Here is a 17,893-nt window from a genome sequence, read left to right as displayed (position 1 = left end):
CTTTGATAGTAGCATGCTATTGCCATGAGAATCCCTCTGAACAAATTAAAAGCTTCAAATATCAGCAATCAGCCTTGGCATTATGTAAAGGAAGCACTGAGGTTCCGATATTCGTGTGAGGTACCGGAATGACTGAAACCTGTGGTAACTTCAACTGATAAGTCAGACTGCTCAATGTTTAACTGAGTTGATTAATGATGACCTCTGAGAGCAATGTATTCAAAGTTTGTTTCACAATTTGAGAAAATTGAATTGTACTTTGAGCAACTGTCTAATAAATCTCATGAATTATCTCAGGAAAAGGTTGGCGGAGTTTAGTTTCGTGTCTTTTGTCCATCAGTATCTAAGGCCATGATAAGGTTGATAGCAAGGTCGTGACTGCCACAGTTTATTTCAGATGTCTATTCTAATGGGTGGAGATCCAAACATAAGGAATTGGGTAAAAGTAAAAAAAAATTGATTTCATTTGGTGTCAGTCTGAACATGCCACTCCAGGCCATTCAGCACAGAGCATGATCCAATAGGAGATGATTTAAAGTAAACAACTATACTTGGAGTTAAGTGGTGGCATCCTTATTGAAAACTCACTTCCACTTTTCTTGTGATGTCAACCTATTGGAGCTCATTGCTTTGAAAGCAAAAGGAGTTAAAACAGACAGGTACTTGAATCTCAATTCACAGATAACAAGCACATATAGAAAATAATAAAATGTGTGTTTTCAGCAATTTGTAAATAGTTTGTTTCAATTTGTTAACAACAATGAAATTAAATTAAATCCGTTCCTTTCCACGTTTTTTTCTAGTTCAATGTAACCCTCAGTGCAAGGTCCTTAATTAACCTGGAAATAAAAGGGTAAGCAGATAAATTAATTCAAATGATGTAACCATAAATTTGCATCTGTATACTGCCATCAGAAATAATCATATTGGGCAGGATCGTTGATGGCTAGCTGGTGGTTCCATAAGGAAGCCTTGGCTATCTTCAGTGTGCATATCTCTATCTTCATATATCTATCATATATGCATATCTTCAGAGTACTGTAGACTTCCTCACCTGTTACTGCAGAGCATAAGTAGGGAACATGCTGGAGGTCTCATACATGTGCACCTGACTTGCTCGCTCCCTGGACTCTGTATAAAAACGTAAGTGAAAGTAAGTGTCCTCATTCTTTTTTACCATATTCTAATTAATATTAATGTTTTCATTTAATTTTTGCAAGTTGAATGTATCTTAACATTCATTATTTTTTCAGGTTTTCAATAATTTTTTTCTGTTTCTAAATGTTACTGCTTACTAGAGACTTTAAGAGTCATTGAGGAAGGCCATTGACAGCACTAGCTGACAGAAGACCATGAGGGCAGTCTGTGGCATGTTGGTAGGGGATGGAACCTCAGTTTCCAATGCCTGAGGCCTATTCACCACATAAGACTGCTCTGCCTCATGGAACAGCCACAGGAATGAATACGTTGGGGACTATGCAGTCTGCAAAATCAAGCATGACCTCAGGAACCCCATGGAGATGAACACATACTATAGCCTGGTCAACGATGAGCTGACACATTGTCTTCAGTATAGATAAAACTGAAGGGATTTTTCTTTGTTACTTATGTCTAGGTAATACAATTACAAGATTAATTTCCACTTCCTAAGAATGCAGTATTCGTTTCTGAGAATGAATGTAAGAAACCAATCCCATTGTGGCAATAATAATGATCATTTATTGGTTATACATTGTCTTTTAGCTGCCATAAACATTAGAAAGCAGGTGTATAGATCGATTCAGCATAAATTAGAAACCACAAATGTCAGTATTGTTTGCAATTTTTCACGTTGAAATTCATTTGTCCAGGAAGACTTTCAGATATTGCAGACCGGCATTCCAGCTGGGTCATACTGCAGCCTGAAGTTGTGCATCACAGAAATTGTGCAGTCTTTGATATCTACCTAAATCATTTCACAGAGACATACTTCATTCATTCTTGGGATTTATTGATATCTGACAAACACAGCATTTATTGCTTATACTCTTCTGCTTTGAAAAATTGTTATTGAGCTACTGCAGGTACATGGACACACTGCTGAGTTCCTATCAAATCACACCCATTCCCGACTCAGACATATATCATTACTCCCTGAGTTAAAATCCTGAACCTCCTAGCTGAAAACACCTTCAGGAGATTTTGTCAGTACAGTAGTTTTGTCCTTCTAGGTTTGGAGGGCACAGGTTTGGGAGATACTGTTAAAAGATTTGACCTTGCGATGGTTCCCATACCAGCCACATTGCTCTAATGTTGGAGGGAGTGAATGTTTTAAATGGTGAATCAGTTGCTTATCATGAGGTATTTGAACCTGGTCGGGATCAAGCTTTATGAATATTGTTACAGGGAAGTAGAAAGGCTACAACTGCAGGCATGTCTTCTGCTTTGCAAGTACCTAGGAATCAAATGGTGAGGCACCCACCACAGCATAATCAATCTGTGATCTCTTTTAGAAGATACACTTTTCATTTGATTGGTCCAGGTGAAATGCTGGTCAATAGTGACCTCCTGCCTCATTATCGCCTCTGTCCTCTTCCCCAGATGCGGGAAATTGAATGACATGTAAGCTCCTTTCATGTCAGTGGGAGGTGGTGAGATTACATTGGGAGACAATTCCACTAACAGTTCATTCAAACATAAAATTCTGAAGGATCTTGATGGGAGAGATGCTAAGAAGATGTTTCCTGGGAGGGAGGGGAAAGCGCCATGGTTTCAATAACATACTGCCCATTTAAGAAAGAGATGAACAGCAATTTATTCTCTCGGGGGCAATGAATATTTGAAGTGCTCTACCTCAGATAGCTGTGGAGGCTGAATCATTAAATGTATGCAAGGCTTAGTTAGACACATTTGTGGTCTCCGGGGAGTCAAAGGCTATGGAGAACAGGAAGGTGGTGGAGCTGAGGCCAAGATCAGATTAGCCATGATCTTATTGAATGGTGGATCAGGGTAGAGGGTCTCTATAGTTCATGCCTCCTCCTCTTATGTTCTTATGACAGGAGATAGCTACCAGTTTCTTAATCAAATGGACATTCATTCAGACACAAACCAAGACATTGTCAGCAGATCCAGACACACTTGTTGTTTGCTTCAGAACCGGGTCAGTCACTATTCTCATCTGTCTATGTTCTTCTGTTGTACTCATTATATGGTATCTCAGTAAACAGCTTTTCCAGGAGGCAGGAAAGAAAAGGGTAGCTTATTTTAAAAAAACATGTTTTTCTCTCATCTCACTGGAATAACAAGGATATTCATGAAAAAAATAGCAGGTATTCATTGAACTAAGTTGGATGTGGTATGGGATGTTTCATTTTGATGGTAAGCAAACAGGTGAAGCAATGCATGGAACAAAGTAATTAGCATTGAACTCAATGGAGCTAGAGTTGTTCTAGGGGTGTAATGGGGGATAAAGGAATGATGGTCAGTGGTGAGATCCTGGTGACTCCCCTAAGCAATACAGCAGAAACTTTAGGGGAATACAAAAATAATCACCTTCAACCAATGATTGTTCAGTTCATGAAGGTTCTGCCAGAGTTATGGAAGGACATCAGTTGAATCCTATGGGAGTTCAGGGTCAAAGTATGCACACTTAACTCAGAACCAACACTGATGTCAGAATGGAAATTAGGATCAGGTTTATTATCACTGACATCTGTCATGAAATTTCTTGCTTTGCAAGACATAAAAATTACTGTAAGTTTCAAAAAGTAAATAAATAAATAGTACAAAAGAGGAATAGTGAAGTAGTGTTCATGGACCGTTCAGAAATCTGATAGCAGAGGAAAAGAAGCTGTTCTCGAAATGTTGACTGTGGGTCTTCAGGTTCCTGTACCTCCTCCCTAATGGTAGAAGTGAGAAGAGGACATGTCCCAGATGGCGAGGGTCCTTAATGATGGATGTCGCCTTCTTGATCAAAATTTAAAATATTTTTTTAAAATGGCACTGGGAAGGGGCGACTTTTTGTGTGCAACTCCCAGGGAAATTATCAAATACTCCCATTTACAACTACTACAGCTGGAGATCTCAGTCATTCACAGCATAGCTGATATTATAAGGAACCTTGGTGATAGGTTCTAGGTTTTGGAATCAGCTATACCTTTTTAACATATGTGCTTGCATATTAAAGATTGAATTATGATTACACAATAGTAAATGTAATAGCTAGAGGGAAAAAACTGCAAATGCTGGAAATCTAAAGAAAGGTCTTAGAATATTGAATATTGAAAGCAGATCAGGCAGCATCAGTGGATACAGAAACAGAATCAATGTTTTGGGTCAAAAATTCTTCATCAGAGTTGGAAGATTGCGTGTTTAAGTTGAGGAGACGAGGCCTGAGATAGATCAGGCACAATCATATTGAACAACAGAGCAGGCCTGACAGGCTGATTGATCTACTCCTGCTCCTATTTTCTTATGTTCTTTTGTCCTTACAAGGGGAGGTGGAGAGAGCAGAAGCATTGTTGTCAAGGTCACAGTTCCTTTCAAAATCAACAGGCGGAACAAAATGATATAGAGACAAATTGAACATAACAAAATGAAACAAAGGTACAGCCACAATTGTGAAAAAAGTTTAACCTGAAATTGATAAAGTCAATATTAACTTCTGAGAGTTGTAACATGCCCAGTCAGAAGACGAGGTGCTGTTCCTCAAGCTTAAACTGGGCATCATTGCAGCAATACAGGTTGCCGAAGAGATCAGAATTGGACCAGCATGGAAAATTTTTAACCCATTTTTTGTTCACAGATGTGGCTGCTTATTTGTTTCAATTTATTAGGTTTTAAACTGTTCTTGTTCATTTTGTTCTAACTGAAGGCTTTTAAAGTAATTGTTATCTTGATGAATTTAGTCTGCACCCTCTATTCTCTCCATCCCTTCCCCTCTCTGCAACTTAAAACATGACCGTCTTTTCACTTTTCCAGTTCTGATGAAGTGTCCTTGACTCAAAACACCTATTCTCTTTCTTTCCCATTGATGCTGGGTGTCCTGCCGAGCACTCCCAACATTATCAGTTTGTGTTTTGTAGTAAAGTGTAATCTCTGTACTGGGGCTAACAATTACCCTTGTCATTATGCATAATAATCAGAGCAGTTCTTTCGGTTTTTATCATCAAAAAATCAAATAAGGATTTTCATTTTTATTTTTGGCAAGATTGTTTTCACTGCACATTCTTTAGCAAAGAGACATTCTAAAATAAAATTTCAAATTGAAATCAATTGTAAGATATCTTCCAGGAAGGTGAACATTTCCCTTTAAGTAATTGTCAAGCTTTGTTTACTTTTATGTAACTCCTTCTGTGTAAGTGTTCCCAGAGATACTCTAGGGACTTTGGGCCATTAAGAGTTGTAAATATGTTTCCCTCTGCACCCGTTTCCAGTGCTCCTGAGTTTCAGGTCGCAATCAGCACCCGATCCCTTTTGTATCCTTCCCAGAAAGTCAGCAGGCAGGCATTCAACAACAGTACTGCACTGTAGCAGGAAACTGTTTGTACACTGATCAGCTCTTTAAAGCCACATTGCTGCCTATTTCTCAAGTTGCATGAAAGCTTGAAGTGTAAAATATTGTTAAAGATTAAACTTTGGTTAGTAATTACAATATCATAAATGGTATTGAAATATCAATATTTTTGCTCATTTTCTTTGCATTTTTTGAGGTAGTTTCCCTTCCCCATGCCATGTATTGATTCCCCAGAAGACGAGACAGTTAATTGGCTGGTTTCAGTATAAGTGGCTCTATAACTGATCCTGAAGAAGAATGAATGGAAGTGAAGTTCATGTTGATTTTGACCTCTCCTTTTTGTAGGAAAGCATCAACCCTCTGCTTGGCACATTCTTCTAATAATGCAATTAGCCTTCTAATTAAAGAGTGAAGAACCACAAATGAGCTCATTCAGAATTTCCTACATTATGATAGCGAGTATATTTCAAAAATACTTCATTGGTTGTAAAATGCTTTATGATGTCCTGAAAGAGATGTGAAAGGCACTATATAAATGCACTTCATTTTATTCCAAAAATTAAATATTGCCTATCCACAGGATGGAAATCATAGATAATAAAGAGTTCATTACAGTTCCTTTAATAATATTATATTAACTATTCTAGTTGCAAAACTTCTACTGCTAATAACAAAGCACCAACGTTAACACAGTATTCACTCTGTGGGCTTTATTCAATCCTTCAGCTTCCACAGTGATCTCTCAGGTAAATTTACTGATCCTGCAATCCCTGCAAGGGCCAGGCTCAGATGGAGGATTACTAATGAACCAGTGCTATACCTCAGACTCTAACTCACACCTCATTTCAAATGCAACTTTATTTTTAATTAGATGCACAGGATTACTGTACCTTTGTTATTATAAGACTATAAAGCACAAATTAATAAACTCACATGAATAGGTTGAAAATCACAATTGAATGCAAATTATAATTTCAATTTTAGCTTGTTGGCTTGCATTGATAGGATGGTAATGGTTTCAGAATGGCGACGGGTAGCCTTACCATTCCAGTTGGCACAGAAAATCCTGCCAGTAGTACCAGGGACCTGAAGTACCTGCGGCAGCACCATTTCATGTGCTAAGATCCCAATTTTATTTGGAGTCAAAATGATTGGAGTGCACATTCTAATAATTTGTGCTGTGTATAATTATTTAAGAAGGGGACCACTGATAATTTGGAATTATCTCATTGATTCCACTCCTGGTCCCACAAAAATATTCAGAACACTTTGACTCTGATGATTGTATCTGCAGGAAGAGAAAAAGAGCCAACACTTTAGCCTGACCTACTGAGTATTTCCACCATTTTCTGTTTTTATTTTAGATTTCCAGCACTTACAATTTTTTTAAAATTTCATTTACTCTGACGATTGTTCTCATCATCAGTTTTAGCTTCTTTCAGGGCTTCTTCCCATTTTTCCCCTGTTACATCCAACATCATTAAATAATAGGAGGAGAAATACGTCCTCAGTGGTATGTGTCAAATGCACAATATATAACTTCAATGGCTCAGAATTTCCAAAGTGGGCTACCATGCGCAAATGCCACTATGTTGTACATTTAGCAGAAGTGACCAAGGATGAACTTCAGTCCTGCAGAATCTTACATCATATGGGCCATTGATCCCATTAGGCATACATTCATTCTTTGAAAAAAATGATCCAATTAAGCCAATCCTCTGCTCTTTCCCAATTGCCCTGTAATTTTTTTTCTAGATCAAATACATATTCAATTCTCTTTTGAATGCAGGCATTTGCTTATGTGTTCTGCTAATCCAATACCAATAGTGGCTTTTTCCTCATCTTTCCATTCCACCAAGATAGCTGTATTTTCCACCCTTATGGTCCTCGTTCTCTAAATGTTCTGTTCGTGCTTTCATTGTGAGGTCCCAGATTGGCAGCATGATTACAACACAGAAGGCAGCTAGCTGGCCATCATCCATTAGCAATTCTCATGTTATGTGCCTGTGTTGCTGCTGCGAGTAAGTTTTCGATTGCAACCTGTGCGTACATGTACTTGTGCATACGACAATAAACTCGACTTTAACAATCAGAACAATTCAACTAATCCCACTCTCCTGCTCTCTCCCCATAGCCCTGCCAATTCTTTCAATCTCCCTTTTGAATGATGCCATTGAATCCGCCTCTCCTACCAGGTCTAGTAGTAAGTTCCAGACTCTAAACACATGCTTTATAGATATATATAAAAAACCCTCCTATCACTTCTGGTTACTTAGCCAAACAGCTTCATTCTACTGGATCCCCTCCCCATCTGGTTCCATCTCTCCTTTCTTCGTTCCCATTATCACCTTCCTCACCTATTAGATTCCAGCACTGGTAACCTTTGTGTTCCCGCTTATCACCCGCCAGCAGATGTCTCCACCTTCACCTCCCCTCTCCCCACCCGTCTTCATCTGCCCTTTTTTTTCCCTTGTCTGCTTCCACCTATCATCCATCTGCCTCTGATTCCCAACTCCACCGCTCCCTCTCCCCTACCTGGCTTCATCTGCCCTTCATCCTTCAACCCCCCTCTATCACCTACTGTCCCCTGTCTCACTCCTCTCCCTCTCCTCTTTATACTGGCTATCGTCTTTCTCCACACTCTGTCCTGGTGCAGGGTCTTGATCCAAGATATTGACCATTCTTTTCCCCACACAGATGCAGTTCACCCTGCTGAGTTCCTCCAGTAGTTTGCTTTTTGCTCTGGATTCCAGCATCTGCAGTCTCTTGTGTCTTCAGTTTCATACTATGTCCTCTGATTCTTGACCCTTCCACCAGTGGGAATGGTTACTTTTTATCTATGCTCTTCATGATTTTTAACATCACTCTCAGATTTCCTCTCATTCCTCTCTGTTCCAAGGAACAAAGCCCCATCTTCTCCAGTCTATCCATATAAACTAAAATCCTACATCTATGCAATCATTTTAGTAAGTCTTTTCTACACCACTCTAAAACCTTTATATCAGTCCTAAACTTTCACATGCAGAACTGGACACAGCACGCCAATTATGATTGAAGAAATGCTTCATCGTGACTTCCTTGCTCTTGTACACTTTGCCTCCCAAGACCAGTATCTTCGATGCTTCATTAATCACTTTCTCACCCTGCTCTGCCACGTTCAACAAGTTTTGCACATATCCCAGATTTCTGTTCTCTTGGATTTCTTTTAGAATTATGTCCTCTGCCTTTTCCCATTTTTCTTACTAAAATGCATCACTTTGAATTTCTCAGGATTAAGTTTCATCATCATCCAACTACCCTTTCCACCAATCTCTTTATATCTCCTTAAAGTCTTTAAAAGTCCTTGGAGTTCACTACACTTCCATCTGTTGTGTCATTTGAAAATCAGGAAATTGTGTCCTACACATCTAAGTTCAAGTCATTGATATATATGTTAAAAAATAGATGTTACTATCGACTCCTGGGATACTCCATGTTTCCCTCCAGTCTGAAAAACAACCTTTCACTATATTCTGTTTTCAGTTATGTAGTCAAATTTCTATTCCATGCTGCTACAACCTCTCTTATTCCATGGGCTTTAATCTTGATAACAAGACTATTGTGTGGCATTTATTTCACATCAGTTTCATTTCCCTCATTGACTGTTTCTGTTACTTCATTTTAAAAAATGCTATCAAGTTAATTGGACACAATCTGCCTTTAACAAATCCATGCTGGCTTTCTCTAATCCATTCATACCTGTCCTATTCTGTCAATGGCTAATTTTTCTAAAACTTTCCCCACCACCATGATTAACCTAACTTTTTATGATTGCTGGCGTTATCCCAACACCGATTTTTGAACAAGGGTGAAACATTTACAGTTTTCCCATCCTCAGACACCACCATAATGTTTAGAAGATTATAGGCAGAGCCTCTGCAAGTTCCTTTCTTACTTCCCTCAGCAACCCATGATACATCCCAATTGGCCCAAGCAATTTATCCACATCCAGCACAGCTATTCTTTCTCGTACTTCTCTAACATCCAGAAACTCAGCTCCATCTTCCTTTTCTAAGAATACAGCAACATCTTCCAAAATAAACATAGATATAAATTACTTTTGTACCTAACCCATGCCTTCTTCATCTATGCATAGCTTTCCTCTGGTCTCTGAGCGACGCTCACCTTACAGCTCTTTTCCTGTACAATAGAGTATTCATTTATGTTTCTTGGCAGTCTTTTCTCTTGGTTCTCACTTCTATTTCACTTCCTTTCCAAACTTTAATCAACTTGGTCCTCAAACAAGCATCTGTTATGTGTTCCCTTCTTCAGTTCTATTTGATCATTTTTCTTTTTGATGATCATGAAGCTTGAGCTTTAACTTCCCTACCCTTCCCTTCATGTAAGTGTGGTCAAGCCAAGGTGTTGATAGAGCAGTCCCATCAGGAGGGAGAGGAGGTCCCCTCCTGAGGAAGAGCATACAACTAGGAAACCTAAAGCAGGTTCCCAGTGTTGTACTCCTTGGTGAAACACTGTGAAGGTTTTTTTTCTGGATGATTGGCTCATGTTGTCTGGCAATTCTGCAAAACTGGACAAGCAACTCAGAAGTAGCATGTAGTTGTGCACATATGCCACTTCACACTTCCATGCACGTCTGGGCTCCTCCATGTGTTAACATGTCAGACACATGGGGAACCTGGAATGAACATTGTGAGTTAGGAGCCACGCAATTGTAGCTCCCTGACTTACTTTTGTACATTATTTTTAAACACTGTAGTACATAAACCAATTTCTCGGAGAACTTTGCATTCCATTTGCACGGTCTCTCAATAGGAATATATTCCATTTACCAAACTTCAAAATGCATGAGGGCTCTTAACAAGTTACAAGGTTGAGAGAACTTCCCTTCTCCTTGCTCCAATCCACACCCCTTCCCCTAACAACCACCCAACACACCCACTTCTCATGTGTTCATAGATGGGTTTAATGTTTCAACTTATTGGCACAGAATTTTATTACCTTGCACTTGTATGGCTTGATTCACAATACCTGTTAGGATATGAAACTAAGAGGGAAGAGTCTCATTTCCCATAATAGACTGATTGGAACCATTGATGAACCAGGCTGTTTCATCAAAAATGTAAATCCTCCTGTCAGAGTTAACAGATTAATAAGGATGTCGCAAGGGATTGAATTTATTTCAATGTTTCATTATAATCTTGAAATCAAATCAGTCCTAAATAGATCTAATTTATCCCTCTTCCACTAGGGAATGTTCCCTTACTGATACCAGATGACCAACTCAAAAGAATTTGCTCTCATAAACTCTTGCTCAACGTGAGTTCATATTATAAAAGTAATCAGATATTCTTATCACCTATTTTAGCTAATTCAATATATTAAAAATTGAGCATAAAGGCAGTTTGCTGGAAAAATTGAAAAATAGGTAATGGTGTATTTATTGGGCTATCCAATGAAAGCAACATTTACATGTATAGAATATGGTCACGACATTACCAAATCAAGCAGTACTTAATTTCTTTAACTGTAAGAAGTGCAAGGTTGAGCTTCAGAATAATGATTTATTTTTAGGAACCATACTGAACTCATTCACACTTAGAACATGAAGATTTTTTATATTAAAAGTAATCCAACATATAACTTGGTAAAGGGTTATAAAAAATATCTTGATCTAGGCCTGATTCAGACCATTCTTTATTAGGACTAATATCACACCTATGCAACATTAAATAACAGGAAGCAATACTTCCTTCTTTTGATCATAGATCTCAGTAGATATTATGCTTTTGTTCCTTCATTCTGCTTTTAACAATAATCAGTTCATGCTATGATTAGTTATATCAAAAAATTTCCTTTGTCCTGACAGCTGTAAGGGGAAATTTTGCAAAGAATGCTTCAGAATTTTTGCTCTTGACTGCACCGTACTTCCACAACACAATATAATAATTTTACTACTGCCCAAACATGCCATGTAGTCTTAATTGGATTTACTAGTAATGACTTACAAAATATTTGTGTTTTTTGTCATTTTCTTTTGATCATTCTCTGTGAAGTTGGTGAAATGCATTTGATGGTATGTCCACCTGGGCTCATCTAATTTTGTGACAACAAAGTAATAAATGCAGGCAGAAAGATCCAAGATTCTACCTCTGTTTCCAGTGACCCACTTCTCGTCATACTTCCCTAGACCAGTAGAAATTATCAGCCAATTTTGGACAGATTCACAAAAATGAATATTGAGTTGGTGATGCTCTAAATCATTCACTGTCCAAAAGACAATAAGATTAAACGGAAACATTTTTGCATGAGGATAATCCATTCAAAATGGCTGCTCTCCTTTCAATTTGCCTTTTATTAATGCGACTCATTTTACCGTTGACCTCTTTAGTACTTGCTGATGCATTGAAATTCTTCGTCCTCCCTCTATCAAATTGTTGGAGTACCTTCATCTGAAAGGCTGCAGTGGTTCCAGAAGGCAGCTCACTACAATCTATTCAAGAAAATAGGCAAGAGTTGTTAGTTATGCCCGTGATGGCTGGATCCCAAAAATGAATAAGTGAAGAAAAGTTGCAATATTTTGGCTGTTGTGAATACCTTTTAAAACGTTGGCCCTTGGAAAAAAGTACCACAAAAGAAATAGTGCTGCTGTTCTTCAAGTGTATTCCTATCTTTCAGACATAACACTAAACTGAGGTGCAGTCTGTATTCTCTAATGGATATAAAAGATCCCATGGTTAAAGGGAAGAGCAAAGGAGTTATCCCTGGTGTCCTGATGGCCACTGTAGATACTCTGCTTTTATTCCTTTATTTTGTCCTGTCCCACAACTAATATTATAAAGACAGTCATCTCACCATTTTCACGATGTTCTTTGGGTGTGAGAGTCTGAAATGCAAAGATTAGCTGCCACACTTTCTACACCTCAAGTATTTCATTGGCTGTGGAGCACTTTGGATGCCCTGACGCTATGAAAGGAATCATTCAAATGCAAAGCATTCCCACATTTCATATGACAGAAATATCTGCAGTGACTTTGCATTACAAAGCAAAGTCAATTGGTTGCAAAAGATCTGCTTCCATTCCAATGCTGTGGCTTCTGAGATGACCAATGAAGCCAGTCTAGGAACCACAGATTCTTCTACAGATGGGAGGGGATGTCCTTGATGGGGCAGGCAAGTGAGATAATGTGTCCCTTCTGTTGTTTGTGCTGGACTTCTGTGCATCCTCAGTATGTGAACTTGTTTTGCAATACCATCTTGAATGCTTCTCCACTTTGAGCAGTCATGGGCCAGGAATTCAGAGAAGATGCTGTATTTGTTTTAGGAGGCTTTGATCACATCCTTGAATCATTTCCTCAATTCACTTCATTTTTTTCCCATGGAAGAACAGAGCATTTTGGGAGACGGGTATCTGGTTATTGTATGAAATGTTCATCTGGAGAATCTGGTGTCAGAGTTTTGATCTGTTACAATTAGACTTGCAGCCCACCTCCATTACACTCACCATCCTGCCATTAATGCAATGTTCACAACTGCCCTTAACCTTTGTGCTATGGGCCATGTCTAGTGGCACACGTAACATAACTTAAACTCTGTACAATGATTCAACAAGTGAGTGATGCATGCATTGTTCTCTGGGGCTGTCAATTCCATCAAATACACTAGCTTGACAATAAACCATGTTTTAAGATCAAAGGAATTATAGATTGCTATCACATAACCTCATGCCTCCTTCACCTACGCCCAGACCTGTATGAGTAGGAAAGGTGTCATTGGCTCAATATGCACCTTATTTATGGCCAAATTCTTTCATTCGTGAAAGCTTGTTAACTTCAGAGTTGTCACAGTGGTTTAATTTAAGGAGCCTTTTATCCTTCTTTAAGTTCCTGTGTGGATTGCTGGAGACCAAGACTATCCATGATAGATGATTAAAAAATTATAGGCTGTGGTCTGATTACAGTTATCATTAATCTATAATTGCACTGTTGTTCTGGTCAACTGTAATCCTTGAGGGTTGGGGGGGGTGTGGTGAGAGGGATCTTGAGGCATATTGCAATAGTGGTGCTTTGGAAGGGTGGTAGAAATAATTATTCCCTACCACTTACCTACCACAAAACTTATTACCCAATTGTCAGCACAGCCACAGTGTTGTCTATGTTCTGAGGTATCCTGAGTAAGGATTGAACCCCTCACAGCTCCAGTGACTTGGTTTACTCCTGACCTCTTGTGCTGTCTGTGTAGAGTGTACGTATCCTCCCTGTGACTACATTGATTTCCCCTGGGTGCTCCAGTTTCCTTCCACATCTCAAAGATGTGCTGATTGGTAGGCTGATTTGTGATTGTAAACTACCCCTCCAGTACCCTGAATGGCAGGAGGATCAGTGTGCAATTGATGTGCATGTGAGAGGCGACAGTTTACAGGGAAGTAAGAGAGAGAATGAAATTGATGAGACTGTTCTGAGAGTGTGCACAGACTTGATCGTCCAAATGGCCTTCTTCATAAGGAAATATGGTACGGAAGATAATTTCCAGCTCAAACCCTTTGGGGCAAATTAGAGAGAAATTCTGATCATAGGCCAGTGGTTTGTGCATCCAATGTAATTTTTAAATATTATTTGCAATATTAAATGAATCCTATGAAATTATATAGAACTTTGTGACAATTATTTATTATACTTCTTGATTAATTGATTATATTTGTATATAACTTTTGAAGATTCACTTGTTTTAAGAAGTTTAGATTTCGGATATCTTTGGAATGGATATTCAGACCAGAGATCTTCCATTGTATTTCTGCTTTCTCAGGTCCAAGCACTGACACCTCAAGGTGAGTCCAGCAGTCACAATTTTAAGTTAACTATTCATTAATCCTGCCCTGACTAGCACAAATGCCAAAGTAGAAACTGCCATTGCAACTGGTCCAGAAATTGTGGTTTGAGTGTTCCAGAAGGTCAAGGGTGTTTGGCCCCTAAATCTGAAAGACCTACATTGCTAATTATTTTCTGTTCACTAACTTCAATGGTTGGAAAATCACAGACAATATGCCAGTCATTTCTTGATATATGTATGCATTATTAAACTATAAACCATAAAATATCGTGTTGTGATCACACCTATGTAATCCACTAAAAGGTTAGTCTTACATTGGCCTAAATTGCTCTTGTGCATTTTGTGAGGTTGAATTGCTGCCGGGATTTTATTTATTTTCATCTGCAGTTTTGGTGGGGAACCATGTAGAAATGATATAAATCTTATCCATTTGCTTCACTTATATCAAGGGGGCCTTTCAGGAAGTAGGGTTGGTGTAATTCTAGTCCTTCAAAGACCTAAGACCACTCATGCCAGTCAAAAACAGACCTAAGTTCCCTTAAGTGGTTCTAAAGGACCCAATTTTTCATTTTCTTGCCCATATATGGAAAAATTATCCTTTTCTTGTTAGAATGGTTCTGATTGAAGTTGAAGATTCTTCGGTTCATTTGGACTGATGAAGACTCTTCTCCAGTTAACAAAGATGCATTAACTCAGACTAGAAAGGAAAGAAAAGGAAAACAAATATCTTTTTATTTATATAACACCTTCTGCAATATAGCAAAGTGCTTTACAGCTAAAGAAGTACATTTGAAGTGTAGCCACTGCTGTATGTAAGAAACAGGATTGCCATTTTACACTCAATAACCTCCACCACCACATGATAATAACAAGATAATCTGTTTTTGTGATTCCATTTGAGCAATAAATATTGGTCTAAGTAGTAGACATAATGCCCCTCCACTTCTTCAAAATAGTGCCAGGGGTCTTTCATGTGCACAAGAGAAATCAGACAGAGACTTGGTTTACTCTCTTTTGAAACACCGACTGCTGAAATCAATTGGCTTGAATCCATGCCTTATTGCTCAGTGTTGGTGAACCACATAGCACAGAAGACATTGTAAACCAATGGTTTGTGAAAAAAACTCCATTAATTTGACATGCTCAGGATTTTGATTCGTGCTGAACAGGGAAATTTTTCAGACTATTGGATGCAATTCCAATTAATACTCCAAAGTACTATCAATTCACCTGCTTTCAGATGTTACACACTAGCATAATAAATTTGCAGCAAACCCAATAAGTTTAAAAGGAGTGCAGGAAACAGAACCTGACGAGTTTCAGCAAAATGCAAAATAAGGGACCCAGGGGGTTTCAAGGCAGCACTGGTACCTTGATGTTAATGTGGGAACACCAGGCCCCGGTATGTTGAGGTTAATGTGGGAAGCTTAGGCTCTGGTATGTTTCAAGAAGGAAAATCTAACCCTCCCCTTCCTTTTTAACCAATTTCTAGTCTTTGGAGCAATTGACCATACCACCCCCATCCAACTTGCTGGTTCCATTCTTGTCTGTCCACCCTTAGTTGGGGAACCACAAGTGATTAGTTTGCTTTCCAAGCCTCTACTATTACCTCTGATTCCAAGGATTTATCCTTTGTCCCTACCTGTTTCTTATTTATATGCTGCTCCTCAACAACATCACCCAAAAACATTGTCAGTTTCTACAGGTACTTTAATGAAACCCAGCTTTAGCTCACCACTACCGGTCTTGACACTCTCTAAGTTGTCTGACATCCATGATTCTATGAGCTTAAACTTTCTCCAATTAAAATATTAGGCCAGAACTTTCTGGGAAATGCTAACAGTTACATCCAAAGTTGGCAGCAGTAATCACCCATCTACCAGCCTGTTCCATTAGTGCCGGGGAATTCAGGAATCCTATGTAAACTTGAAAGTCTCAGACTCGCTGGCCAAGCTCAGCAATGACTTGATGGCACTGTCCTACATTGAGAGTCCACATGGACTTTGGCACTGGAGCAATTGTACAGCAGTTACACTGAACGCACAAGAACACAAGAAAATAGGAGGAGAGGTCGACCACCGGGCCCCTCAAGCCTTCCCCACCATTCAATATGATCAAGATTGACCTATGTTGACCTCCTCTTTTGTGCCATTTCCCCATAACCCTCAATCAATTCCTTGATCTTTCAAATATTTGTCAGTCTCCACCTTAAATATATCTAATGATCTGGCCTCCACCACCCTCAGTTCAGAGAATTTCAGAAATTAATTCCCCACTGAGAGAAGAAATTTCTCTGCACCCCAGCTTTAAATGACTGGACCCTTATTTTGTAGCTATGTAGTGGTTAGCATAATCCTATTACAGCGCCAGCGACCCAGGTTCAATTCTGTCGTTGTCTGTAAGGAGTTTGTACATTCTCCCTGTGTCTGTGTGGGTTTCCTCCAGGTGCTCTGGTTTCCTCCCACATTCCAAAGATGTACGGGTTAAGAAGTTGTGGGCATGCTATGTTGGCGCCGGAAGTGTGGCAACACTTGTGGGCTGCCCCCAGAACATTCTACGCAAAGATGCATTTCACTGTGTTTAGATGTACATGCGACTAATAAAGATCTTATCTTGTTTGTAACTCTCCCACTCGAGATAACATCCCAACATCTAGCCTGTCAGACTCCCTTAGAATCTTATATGTTTGAATAAGGTCACCACTCATTCTTCTGAACTCCAAGGAATACAAACCCAAAATGTCTAACCTCTCTAGGTAGGACAACCCCTCTCATCCCAGGAATTAGTCTGGTGAATCTCCTTTGGACATGGTATACAAGGTGTAGGGTGGATTTCATGGGAAAGGAGTAAATAGAAGCAACATTTTTAAAAAATTAATTCTGCCAGTTTTAACACTTCCAAACAATAGTTTACAAATGTTAAGTGATTCATGCTTTTATATCTTTATAAATGTTTAATAACATTAAGCTTTGAAAAATATTTCATTTTGTAATAGTTTCTGAACGTTTTGAAGCATCCGACCACTTTGATAGCTTTGATAGTCAACAAAGCCAAGAGTGCAGCTTTGCCAGGTATCAACATCTTTTAACCTTTTTGTGGGTGGAGCTTTTACTGGCCTCCCCGCCCTCATGCAAAGTTATGTCACCACGCAGAGCCTGCCAGATAGAATCACCGTCCTTATAGGCATGTCAACATCAGAGCTCTGCAAAAGGCAAATCAGCAGTTGATAGCAAGTTCTGGCCCATTGTGAAAGAAATTTCAATCCTATCCTATTCCAATCATGCTGACGTTTGCCACCTTCTACCTTGGTCCTGAAATTTAATCTTTACATCTTCTCCCATTTCATCCCACACCCAATTCTCAGAAAAATATCGAAATACAACATGATTAGAATAAAGTAAGATCAAAGCAAAATAGTTTGGGAAAAGAAAGTACAAATTTTAATAATATGGAGTCATAAATTCCTACAGCAGGGAGGCAGGCCTTTCAGCCCACCATGTCCATGATGGCCATTAAGCATCTATCTATACTAATTCCATTTGCCAGCACTCAGCTCATAGCCTTCTATAATTC

General features: G+C 38.9%; 1 long non-coding RNA gene across 1 annotated transcript in view; it reads right to left on the bottom strand.

Moving 5' to 3' along the window:
• Positions 1-1,090: 1,090 nt before the first annotated feature.
• Positions 1,091-17,893, bottom strand: part of LOC127573993 (uncharacterized) — a 93,719-nt gene continuing 76,916 nt past the window's right edge. Inside the window, exon 3 of the long non-coding RNA XR_007956856.1 lies at positions 1,091-1,131. This is a non-coding gene — a long non-coding RNA (uncharacterized LOC127573993). The remainder of the gene's footprint in view (positions 1,132-17,893) is intronic.

The sequence above is a fragment of the Pristis pectinata genome, chromosome 9 (genome assembly GCF_009764475.1).
Source record: "Pristis pectinata isolate sPriPec2 chromosome 9, sPriPec2.1.pri, whole genome shotgun sequence".
NCBI lineage: Eukaryota > Metazoa > Chordata > Chondrichthyes > Rhinopristiformes > Pristidae > Pristis > Pristis pectinata.
The sequence above is the reverse complement of the archived record's forward strand: the minus strand, read 5'-3'. Positions and strand labels throughout refer to the sequence as shown.